At 37.6% G+C, this 11,493-nt stretch overlaps 1 non-coding gene across 1 annotated transcript; it reads left to right on the plus strand.

The window, feature by feature from the left end:
* Nucleotides 1-4,653: 4,653 nt before the first annotated feature.
* LOC103907229 lies at nt 4,654-10,663 on the plus strand. Its single transcript, XR_002086330.1, has 3 exons — nt 4,654-4,734; nt 6,976-7,052; nt 10,018-10,663. It is a non-coding gene; the product is annotated as an uncharacterized LOC103907229 (transcript).
* The last annotated feature ends 830 nt before the right edge of the window (nt 10,664-11,493 follow it).

Raw genomic sequence — 11,493 nt, forward strand, 5'->3', positions numbered from 1 at the left:
CTTTCTCTTGTACTTTTTGCAAAAAATACCATATATGGACAGGGAATCTTTTAAAATTCACAGCAGTTTTCACAGGAGAGGAGTACTATTTTTTGACTAATAGTGCAATGAAAATATGCATGGCCCATATCTATCTTTAGGTGATCTGTAGGAGACTTTTCAGGTATTTGTTATTTCAAAACCCAAAATATGGTATTTGGTTTGTATTTATCAAGGTATTTTATGTAATTTGTTCAGATACTCAAATACTTGTCATAATATGATAATGTATTTATATTATTTATGGTCTTTCTAAAATTATAGTCCTACTCAGACCAAAGATGTGCAGAAATGTTTGTCAGAAAATTTGGTAGTGTGTAGGATGACCAATTGGTATTCATCTGTGAATTACCTGAAACATTTCACAATGTTGTTTATACACACACACACACACACACAGAACTATGAAAATTAATTTCATAGTTAATTTGGGAAGCTATTTGGTCTCTTTACAGCACACATCTCAGCTTATTATGCTTTCAGGGCTTTCATTGTAAGTCCTATACTACATAGATACATTTTTTTTCTTCTCTCCTCAGAAATTTTTCCAAGAGATTCCAGTCTAAAAGACAAGTTCATAAAACATTTTACAGGTAAGACAGCTGCTTGCTCTTAATTTTTCTACATATGCATGTTCTTAGTAGCCACAAGAGTCACACCATTAGCTTTTTTGAGGTTCTGCACCAGGTTTAACGTTTGTGAAGTTAAATTTCCATATTTTAGGACTAGAAATTTTTGAAGAACCCTAATTACGTTGAGGTTTGAGTCTCTCTTTGAATTGTCTAGCCTAAAATAACTTTCAAAACACTGTAAGTTAAAACATTATTTAAAACTTATTGTTTCATTTTTATCATCCTATTGTTGCTTGCCATATTTATTTTCAAGTTCACTATTTTTAAAACTTCTCATTGGACTGCACATATCTTTCAGAAACAGACCTATGTGGCCATGTAAGTTTTCACTATATCAGGGAAACACTTTTTGTCTTCTGTCTCATGATGTATACATGTGGATGTTTATTTTAACAAGGGAAACAAATAGAACAAGGAAGGATTAAATCAGTGTAAGTGAAACAGAAAAATAATTTGCTATTTCAAATATGAAAGTTTATTATGATTACAGTCAAGTACTTGCTTGAAAACTGAGGTGGAGTTGTATAATGCACTTACCTTTGGGATTCTGTTTTGTAACTACTGGGAAAAATATTGTACACTCTGAATATATGCAAAAAGAATTGCCAGCAGCAAGATGCTTGTACCGATTCTTTACTCTCCAGTTCCAAATGTTCTGTAATTCAGAAAAACGAAGGTCTCAAAGTATGACGCTGCAGATCTGTTGGTGATTTTCAATGTTACAGGCATTAGTGAAACTAAAAACTAGAGAAATAGTTGGTGGTTGGAGCATGAAAAAGAGAATTGGAAATAATTATGTATTTCCTCTTTGCTGGAAATTTCAGACAGCCCTTGGCAAGAAAGGAGGGAATTTGTTGTCTCTTTTGCATGGGGGAGATGTCCAAAACCTTTAGGATAAGTGCAACTTTAAGGATCTTTCTGCCAACTGCTAACTGCAGCCTAACAGCATCTACAGGAAACGTGCCACACCCAGCTGGCCCTTCACTCTTACAGTAAACAAGAATAATTACGAACCTTACCATTTTCAGTCCATATGAGAAAGAAATGAAAAGAACGTATAGATTCCAACTATACTATCCTATGTAGCACAGGAATACTGAAAATTCCTCTCCTGGGGAGGACAGACAAGAAAGATTTGCTTATATTAATACTTAATCCATTTCCTTTTCATTTTTAACTTTGGAAACTGCTCAGCTACCATAAAAAGCTCAACATAAGAATATGGGGAAGCTAAATAATGAATATAGAACAAGTTTCATTACTCAGAAACAACAGTGAAAACCGAGTTTTACAGGAGGTATTTTGAGAACACTAAATCATAGAAAAGAAAAAAAGCAAAAAATACTTGAAGGCCTGTTTCTGGAGCCATTCATTAAATCAATAGTCCTTTTCTGCATGAGTAGTTGCCATCAAAAGTTGCTGAAATTATTTGACTAACATTAGCTGGAATGAATAAGGAAAGCAAGTTCATTCCAAACTTCTTGACGTTTATTTCTTCGTTGGCTCAGAATTTCTGCCTACATCTTTTTTTTTTTTTTTTTTTTTTTTTATTATGCTCTTAAGATCGTCAGTGAGGGATTTTCTGCCTGTTTTTTTTCTTTTCCACAGCTTCATTAGGTCCTGTAATTGGCAGGCATTTTCTTAAAATACAGCCTAACTTTGTTTTTCTTGATTCTGTTCAAATCATAATCCTTTTTCTGTTAACCTTTGTTAAGTAAACTGTTCAGATATAGTCCTTACCAGTTCGAGAGTTAGAACATCCCGAACTAATGAAGTTGTGAAAAAAAGAAGAGAAGGGGAAATCAACATTATCTTTACAGTCCATTATCTTTACAGTTTCAGGGTTAAGAAAATTATTGTACACTTCTAGTATGCCAAGAATAGTAGACACATTTTAAAGCCAAATAAGAACCATATGTAACAGTCCTTGACTATAGGAAAAAATAATAAATAATAATCTTGTGAGTTATAAAGCTATCTATCAATTCAGGTTGAAAAGCCAGCTGACACAGAGTGCTCTGTAAGGCACAGATAAAATTGATAGCCTATTTTTGATGGCAAGTGTCGTGGTTGCACAATGCAATTGCTTACCACCTGCCAACCGATGCCCAGCCAGTCCCTGAGCAGCTGCCCCCCCCCAGCCAGTTTCCCCCAGTTTATATACTGAGCATGATGTCACATGGTATGGAATGTCCCTTTGGCCAGTTTGGGTCAGCTGTCCTGGCTGTGCCCCCTCCCAGCTTCTCGTGCACCTCCAGCCTTCTCAGTCGGGAGAGCATGGGAATTTAGTCTAAGCACTGCTTAGCAAGAACTAAAACATCAGTGTGTTATCAACATTATTCTCATCTTAAATCCAAACACAGCACTGTACCAGCTACTGGGAAGAAAATTATCCCAGCCGAAACTAGGACAGTAAGGAAGAGTACTAGAAAACCATATATTAACTGAAGGGTCATGGAATTTATTTAGTGACAAAAGCTGATGTTATCTCCATGTATCTTGGATAATTTCAAATTACCTACTTTCTCTTGAGCCTAATTACTCACTCAGATGATAAAAAATGGCAACAATCTTCCAGTTCAAAGTTGCAAAGGCTGCTTTGTCAGTTTGTTGAAAAGCTTATTTGTGGCTGAAAAACCTCATGAAATCCACATATTACTGTAAAATATCTCTAATGTTTAAATATGTTTACTGTCATAGAGAGGAATCTTCTCTCAAGCTTTTCGTAGTTTGGCTCCACTATCCAGAGAGAATTGTCTTGGTATGTTCTACCAGGCTGATAAACCACCTTTCAAGTTGAGAAATAAATAATTTTTGCCCTGAAATGCTTTCTATCTTCTTCTGGCAGGAAAGTTAGTCAACACAGCGTGCTTCATATGGATCCTCTTGTAGCATTGCTTGAAATAAGCTATTCTTATTCAGGGTTCGTATTTGTGCTGAATTTAGAGGATGCAAGTTAAATTTAGTCTTGTTCAGTTAGTGTCAATTTATGTCAGTGTTTTCTGTCCAAATCACAGGAAACTTGTCCCCAGCTGTCAGTGGTAGTATTGCTAAGCAGGTTACATGATGCAAATATTACATATTTGCTCTCCTTTTCAACTTGGATGCCATCAGTAATGCCTTCCCAGGGCCATCAGCAATTATGGAAGGGCTCTTTGGCAACTTGTTACCTTTGAGCCATGTTTTGGAGACCAGTAGCTATATATTCTTATCAAATACTAATGCGGGCAGATGACACTGTATATCCAGAGAAGGGATCACAGGCTGGAAGAACAAAGACACAGCACACTACACCCTGGGCACACAGGGATTTGCCTCACCCAAACGTTGAGACACATGCTGCCCTCCGCACGTTTACACCCTTTCTGGCTAGGACTACTTTAAAAGGAGATCAGGTTCCTAGATGTTATTCAGCTGTCATTTTTTTTTCCTCAACACCCACGCTGTATATTAAGAACTTCATAAACCATCTATGTGCAAATTAGAAGCATGAGTACACGAAACTACTTCATCTTTCTAGGGCTTAGAAACTCATATTTGCTTAAAATGTTGCTTTTATTTATCTTTAGAAATAACATCCGCATTCCATCTACATTATTCCTTCTACATTAGACTATTGACAACTACTGAGCAAACTAAATTCTGTTGTGGTTGCACCGTTCTATTTTTCACCATATAAGAAATCTTACTGTTAATTTTGAATTACTGGAATGTCAAGGCTAAGCCAGTCCATTGTTTCCAAGGGCCATTTTTCTGTTACTCAGATTGTGAGCATAATAGCGTAGCAATAGTATTTCTTTCTGTTATTTCAGTAACATTGTTAGACTTGTGTTGCATCATAATTATTTAAGGTGTAGTAAAAGACTAAATGTAATTTTAGCCAAAAAAATTGAACTTAATTCTATGTGTTGCCGTCATTCATTGAAGTTGCAAAGCAGTGACATTGAAAGCATGTGGTTAACTCCTGCTTACTTTCAAACAGGGCCAGTCACATTTTCATCAGAGTGTAGCAAGCACTTTCATCGACTGTATCACAACACAAGGGACTGCTCAACGCCAGCCTGTAAGTACTATACTACAAAATATTCCCAAGGTCTTCTAATATACAAAGATTTTCTATTAATGCACTTGCAGTCAGCTGCGTATAATGGAGTTCCTTCAAAGTGAGACTAACATAAATGAAATGAAAACTACACTCTGAAAAACCAGTCGGGCATGCCTATGCAGAGGGCAGATATGAAGCCATATTCTCCTTCCTGCTCCCTTTACCTCTACTTATTAACTTGTGCAATAAGATAAAATCTGAACCATTCTCTACCTTCTCTTAATGCTCAGTAGTATGGTTATATCTTGTTTTTTTAGTATATTTCAGTTTGTGATGATAATTTCTATTATATGTCCATTATTAAAGAACAGAAAATCCATTAATTTATCATTTCTGTTATTGGTACATGCAGTCCTTATCGAACAATATTCCAGTATAAGATCCACGAAAGTTTTGCTTTAACACAGCCTGAATGTAATTTTGTCAGAGAAACTGAAAAATAAAACTGTCCTAAGATGTTACTAAATGGATAAAACAAACAAACAAAACAAATAAACAAACAAACAAACCCAAACAAAATGGAAATCCCTTAAAAAGAAGTTACTTCAGCATTTTCTAGTGCAATGGACAATTCAAATAAAGTGAGTGGAAAATAAGCAATATAATTTAATTAGAAAAGGTGAATCTCATTAGTGATGTGTAAGCACAAACTATGGACCAGCGTGCTTTGGAAATTTTTCAGGATTTAACATGAAAAAATAATGACACTTCTTGTCTGCCTCACTTAGAAAGATGGTAAGCACTTTTTGTGAGCAGCTGAGATGCTCTCTCGCCAAAGCTCAGCATCTCAGAGGATCTGGCTTTTGGAAGGGGCTGGAGCAGCCCTCGTATCCATCCACCCTTACACTGGTCAGAAGTTGGTATGTAGAAATCTATGGCTGATCCTCAAAAGATATACATATAGCTTTGTAAATAGACGTATGAGTAGGCTAGACATATATCTATTACATGCTGCATAACAAAACTACCATGCACGTTGCATATTGCATGCCTTGATACATGGATCCAGAGTATATGAATATTATTTGGACTCCCCTGTATTGCCTGAGTGCTTCACTTTATTTTTGCAGAAACACAGTCATAATATTTCTCTTCTAATTAAATAGCTTTTTGCTAAATTTAAAAATAAGATTCTGGTTAGGACTGTGTGAGGAGCTGATTTTTAAGTACAACTATCTAAACAAAATTTGAAATAAAAAATGCAATTGAAACCAAAGCAGGTTTTTTTTTTTCTCCTTTATGTCAACCAAACCCAAAGCAGACAGTAAGTTTCACTCAACCTGAAATGTTCTGTTGATCTAAAAAGGAGAGCTAAATCCTCAGAACTGTCTCCACCTTATCTAGCACTCAGGGTTTAGAATAGCTATCAAGGCTGATCATAGCCAGGATCTTTTCCTATCTCTTTAGAGGGGTTTGATATTTTCTTTCAGGGACACCTTAGCCACCATAGGATGTCTGAGGATGATTTACTTCCTCTCTTGCTGACATGGTTATATTCTGTACAAACATTCCCTGAAGAACTGAACCTAGGTTAGCATTCAATCTCTTGCTGTTTGGCACAATTTCTGTTACGTTTTATTAAAATACTTACCCAGCAAGAGAGGAAAATTGCACCTCAGTATTTCTTGTTACGAGATAGTTAGATCTTTCCATCAGAAAGGATGGCAGTGGCTCAGGGGCCACTTGAACCAAGTGGTCACTTGAACCAAGGACACTAGAGAGAGAGATGGCAAGTGGGACACTAGTATCTCTAGTCTGATGATTAGGAGCTGTACTTAGACATGGAAAATATGAATTTCCATCAAAGTTAATACTAAGTGGAACAATAAAAAGTTTGAAAGAGCCTGACCTCAAACTACCTCATAGTCTGCTGGTTAGAATAGCCTCCCAGTTAATGAATTAAATTCCTTCAAGTAAAGTTGGGAGTTGAACCTGGTCTTCTACATCTTAGGAGGAAACTACCTGGTAGAAAATTGATTGCTACCGTCACTCACATTTCCTCTAGAGCGCTGGCTAGGATATGGTACAGTCTAATTTTGCATCATGCATGTATAATTTAATGAATTTCCATCAGAGAATGGTTTCACTGTGTAGAGTGTCTGAAATTCTAGTACAAATTCTACATTTAATTTTATGCAGTTTTTTGAGGGTATCTGGCAACTGAGATTCATTACTGCTGTGGGTAATTTTGTTTTATAGATTATAAAAGGTGTGCAAGGTTGCTAACGAGATTAGCAATGAGCCCTTTGTGTACACAGTCCTAGGATGTTTGCTATGTAAGTATCATTTTTCCCACTCATTTTCTTATTTGTTGAATGGTCTAGTGATTTACTTCATGCTTGTACCTTGTTATCAGGAGTGCATACAGAAATGTGGTATTACAGAGTGCATCAACACGCAGCTCTGGCATTGCTGTAAGGGCTGGCCGGTTCCTCATGGAAATACATAGAAGCACAGATACCTCTGGTAGGCCCCACTGTAATTTCCTAAAAGTCACTTGTGGCACCATAGTCCATAATTATGCACTGGATGACCTCTTACTGTTCAAAATTTTAAGAAGGAGTCTGGTTGGTGAAAGAAAAATGCATGAGGACTTCATCAACACATTTATTTCAGACCTTTCAGAAGAGGGCTTTGTTGTTAATCCATTGAAGAAGCAGAATGTCTTGGTCTCAGGTCTGCCAATGAAATTTTCATAGATACCCTTGTCACTTTATTAATCTTTGGGACCAGTTTTCATTCCCAGATCGTCTCCTGAGAATTTCTCTAAAGTTAATACCACTTCATGGTGATGGAAGTAAACTGAACATAAAGATGTGACAAAGCTAAAGGCTTCAAGTAACAGGCTGTGGAAGGAACCAGTCTATTCTTGTTTATGAATAGCATGTTAAATGTGTTAATTAAACAGCATTGCCACTGATAAACGCAACTTCTTCAAGTGAGCTGTTTTCTCCAGTTGTTTGAATATCAGTAAGACGGTTCCACTTCCAACAGTGATTTGAAAAACTGCACTGGTTATTATTGACCAATAAAATATACAAAATCAGTGAATTTAATTTATTTAAATTTCTTCAAAGATGGTTTCCTTTCACCACCTCCTCCTGACAAATACTGCAAGCTTGGAGTTTGGGGGAGTTGCGTATGTCACTTCTTCCTGCATCAAGACTTCAATTCATACTAATCAAGAATAAGAAAGGACGAGTAGGATATGAGTCAGTGTTAGCTGATTTGATTTCCAAGTGGAGGTGGGATTCATTTTGGTGGCTGTGAGAAAATGCTTTGAAGAATATGGCAATATTTCAGTGCTGAGAAGAAATTACATAATTTCTTTCTCTTCTTCTTTTCTTTTCTTAACTATTTTCGGTCTGTTGGCCTCTTGCCTTCCAGGTCTTGCAGATGGTTTTGAATATATCAGGAGCACTGAACCAGAGACTAACTAGGGATCTCATTACTTTGCCAGGATCTCCTTTTCATGACTAAGGGCAGGAATCCTTTTCTGAATGCCGTTTTTTAATAAATTTTTTGAGGTGCCTAAATTCCTGTTTGTTTGTTAGTGTTCTCTTTCAAATCTCAGCTTTCTAAAACATCCCAGCACTCTCTCATTTTCTGCACTTTCACCTATTTAGTTTGTGTTTTTCCCTCATCTGTATCCCTTTACACCTCTGGGTTCACGTCTCAGGGCTTCCAGAAAGATTTCTGGGTGTTCCAATACTTTTTTTTCCCTTTTCTTTCAAGAGGATTAGTCAAAGATCTGCCTCCATATCCACAGAACAGAAGCATCTGTCTCATCCTATTTCCATCTTTAAAATACAAAAGGATCAAAAGTTGCTATGATTTGCAAATCCAGGTGTTCTGATTTGCCTGCCAAAAATACACTCAAAAGAGATGACGTGGGGAAGGGAGGGTCTAAATGATAAGCAATGTTAGCAGCTCGTGTGCACTGTGTTCCCTTAAAGTTGTATCTAGGCTGACTTTCCCTCTACTTTGTTAAAAATAGAGAAAACATTATAGGAACAAGTAGAGCTGTGTTCTGAGTGTTTACCAGCTGCCTCTGTGCTCCCTCACCCTGTTCCTCCACCAAGCTGATAGAGTGGCTGGTTTCCACTAGAGATAAGACAGGCTCAGGTCTTCATGTTTACTCATATCCAGTTTCTTCTTGGAATGGAAACATTTTCCTGAGAAGGATGAAGGGTAGCAGGAATCGCTCTCTCTTCTCTCCAAATAGGCAGGGCAGCACAGGGGCTATATATGTTCATCCCTCAATAACACTGCATTTCTAGCATGATTCTGTGATTGCTTCTACTCCATCTTTTGGCACAGAGGATGTGTTTTCCTCACCACCCTCACACTAGCTTAGAGAGAACAAGGTCATAGTTCCTGTTTACTGTAAGGGAATTTGCCTTTGCTTTAACATCTGAGAGAGTCTTGGAGATTCTCGGTTGCCTTGAAGAAGGACACTCTCCCACTCGAAGGATTGACAACTATTTTAAGCGTTTCTCCTGCATGTAGTGAAATAGGCTGCGTTTTCCTCACAGAAAACAACTGCAGTGCTATTATGTGAATATTTTCCTCCCTCTCCTGTAAGTGCCCGGATACAAAAAGGAGACGTGGTCTTTCCCTGTTAGAAATGAAGTTTTGCCGGGGAAAGGCCAATCTTCCCACGGGACCTGGTAGCGCAAGCTGTAGCGGGAGCTGAAGGGGAGCGGCCGCGGGCTGTTTCAGGACCATGGAGAAGGCCGCCGAGGGGGCCCGGCGCCGCGCCCCGGGGAGCTGCCGGGATGCCGGCAGGGGCGGCGGCGCGGCTCCGGAGCTGCTGCTCGCAGCACACGCTTCGTAGCAGTTACTCGCCGTTACGGCTTTTAGCGTTTTGTTTTGGTGGTTTTGGTTGGGTTTTTTTTGTTTGTTTTGTTTTGTTTTCCCCTAATTCAGAGCCTTGCAAACGGAAGTAAAGCATTTGATGAAACCCAGAATCTAAAAATGCACGTGACTCTATGCACGGGAAGCTTCCTCGTAAGATGCAGCAGCACGGCCCATTATGTGTTGAACCTCTTAGCATCAACGCTGAGGATTTGCCACGGCAAAACTCATTAGTGTTCACAGGAAGGCAAGACCCACTGGCATTCTGTAGTTAAGATTTATGCAATCCACAGGAAACTGTGATTTATAAACAGAATTATACTAAGCGGTCTGCCTCTGTGTCTTGAAACTAGTTATAAAATGGCATGTCCTTTTCTCTTGCAGACTTTCTACTAAGGAGAGAATTCTGATTTGCCAAGAAAGTGCCTTGAAATCTTCCAAGACAGAGAAGACATCTTTTACCTTTTTGATTTACGTTTTGTTACTAGATGCATTTTATTTTCCTATATTTGTCAGACATTCCATATTTGTGTGAAACATTATTTTATTTTAATTTGTAAATTTGTTTCCTATAGTTCAGACCAGCCAATTATTTAAGTGCATTGTATATAAAGAATACTAATGATATACTGATTAAATGTTATAACCATATGCAGGGAGTTGGTAAAATTTTGCTGTTTCTCTTGTTCCATTGTACTTACATCATTCTGCTCAGGCTCTTACTTCCATTATTTGCACTAACTTGAAATGCAGAAGTCTATGTAACTGAAATCTGAATAAGCTGTAAGTGGAGAAGTTTTACTTGCCATGGAAGATATTTTATATTATGAAGCTTTGTTAATATATACATATATATTATTGCGCATCAGAAAAAAAATTGCTCAGAAATGCACCTTGCTTTCAGGAACATTTGTATGACTATTCTGGATTTTCATCAGTTACATTTGTACTGGCACTTATGGAAAGAGTTGCAAATAATGTAAATATAAAGACTGGAAAACTGCAATGCAGTTTTGGTGGAATAAAGAACATAAAAATAAACTATTTTCCAGGAAGGGTTATTTAAATTTATTAAGAGTTTACTTATTTAACATATAAATTTAATTTATCTGGTGATCTTGAAATAATTTCCCACTGAGAACTTCAAACTTGTGGGTTTAGTTTTTTACAGCATTTCATTTTCAAGTGGCAAATTTTATTCAGACATTTATTCTTCAGCTGAATGAGATGCAAACAAAAATGCATTATGCACCCACTATGAACAACAGAAACCTTCTGTGAGGATGAAGAGAGGGTAATAAAATAGCCCAGAAGAAGAGAAAATACTTTAAAGTATAATATCATAAAACCAAGGGGTATAATGAATGAATTTGGCTGGTGGCACATCAAGCTTAACTTTGGGAAGAATCCAAAGCACAATTGCTGCATCTTTCTTATTTAAAATCAAATTGTGATGATAACATTTGCTACCCATTTGTCTCGGCTCTTTTACTGCAAGCTTATATGATTGCTTTACAAAGAACCTAGTATGAAGTGAGGTTTTTATGGTCAGGCCCAGAGTAATTGACAGCACACATTGATTACTGTGCCCAAATCACAATTCTTGTGGTTAACTGACCATTCAAACTAATCTCCACAGATTAGATGTTGTCTCTATCCTTTCCCTCAGTGTGGGCTTCGTGAGCCCCTTAACTTCTGTGCAAGCACTTTTCCCTCTACAGAATAGCAGGGAAGCTCTGACCTGGGATTCCTTGTCAAATAGCAGGCCAACTGTATGAGATTCAACAAGGCCAAGTGCCGGGTTCTGCACTTGGGCCACAACAACCCCATGCAGCGCTACAGGCTTGGGGAAGAGTGGCT

Source organism: Aptenodytes forsteri, unplaced genomic scaffold (genome assembly GCF_000699145.1).
Source record: "Aptenodytes forsteri isolate BGI_AS27 unplaced genomic scaffold, ASM69914v1 Scaffold139, whole genome shotgun sequence".
NCBI classification, from domain to species: Eukaryota; Metazoa; Chordata; class Aves; order Sphenisciformes; family Spheniscidae; genus Aptenodytes; species Aptenodytes forsteri.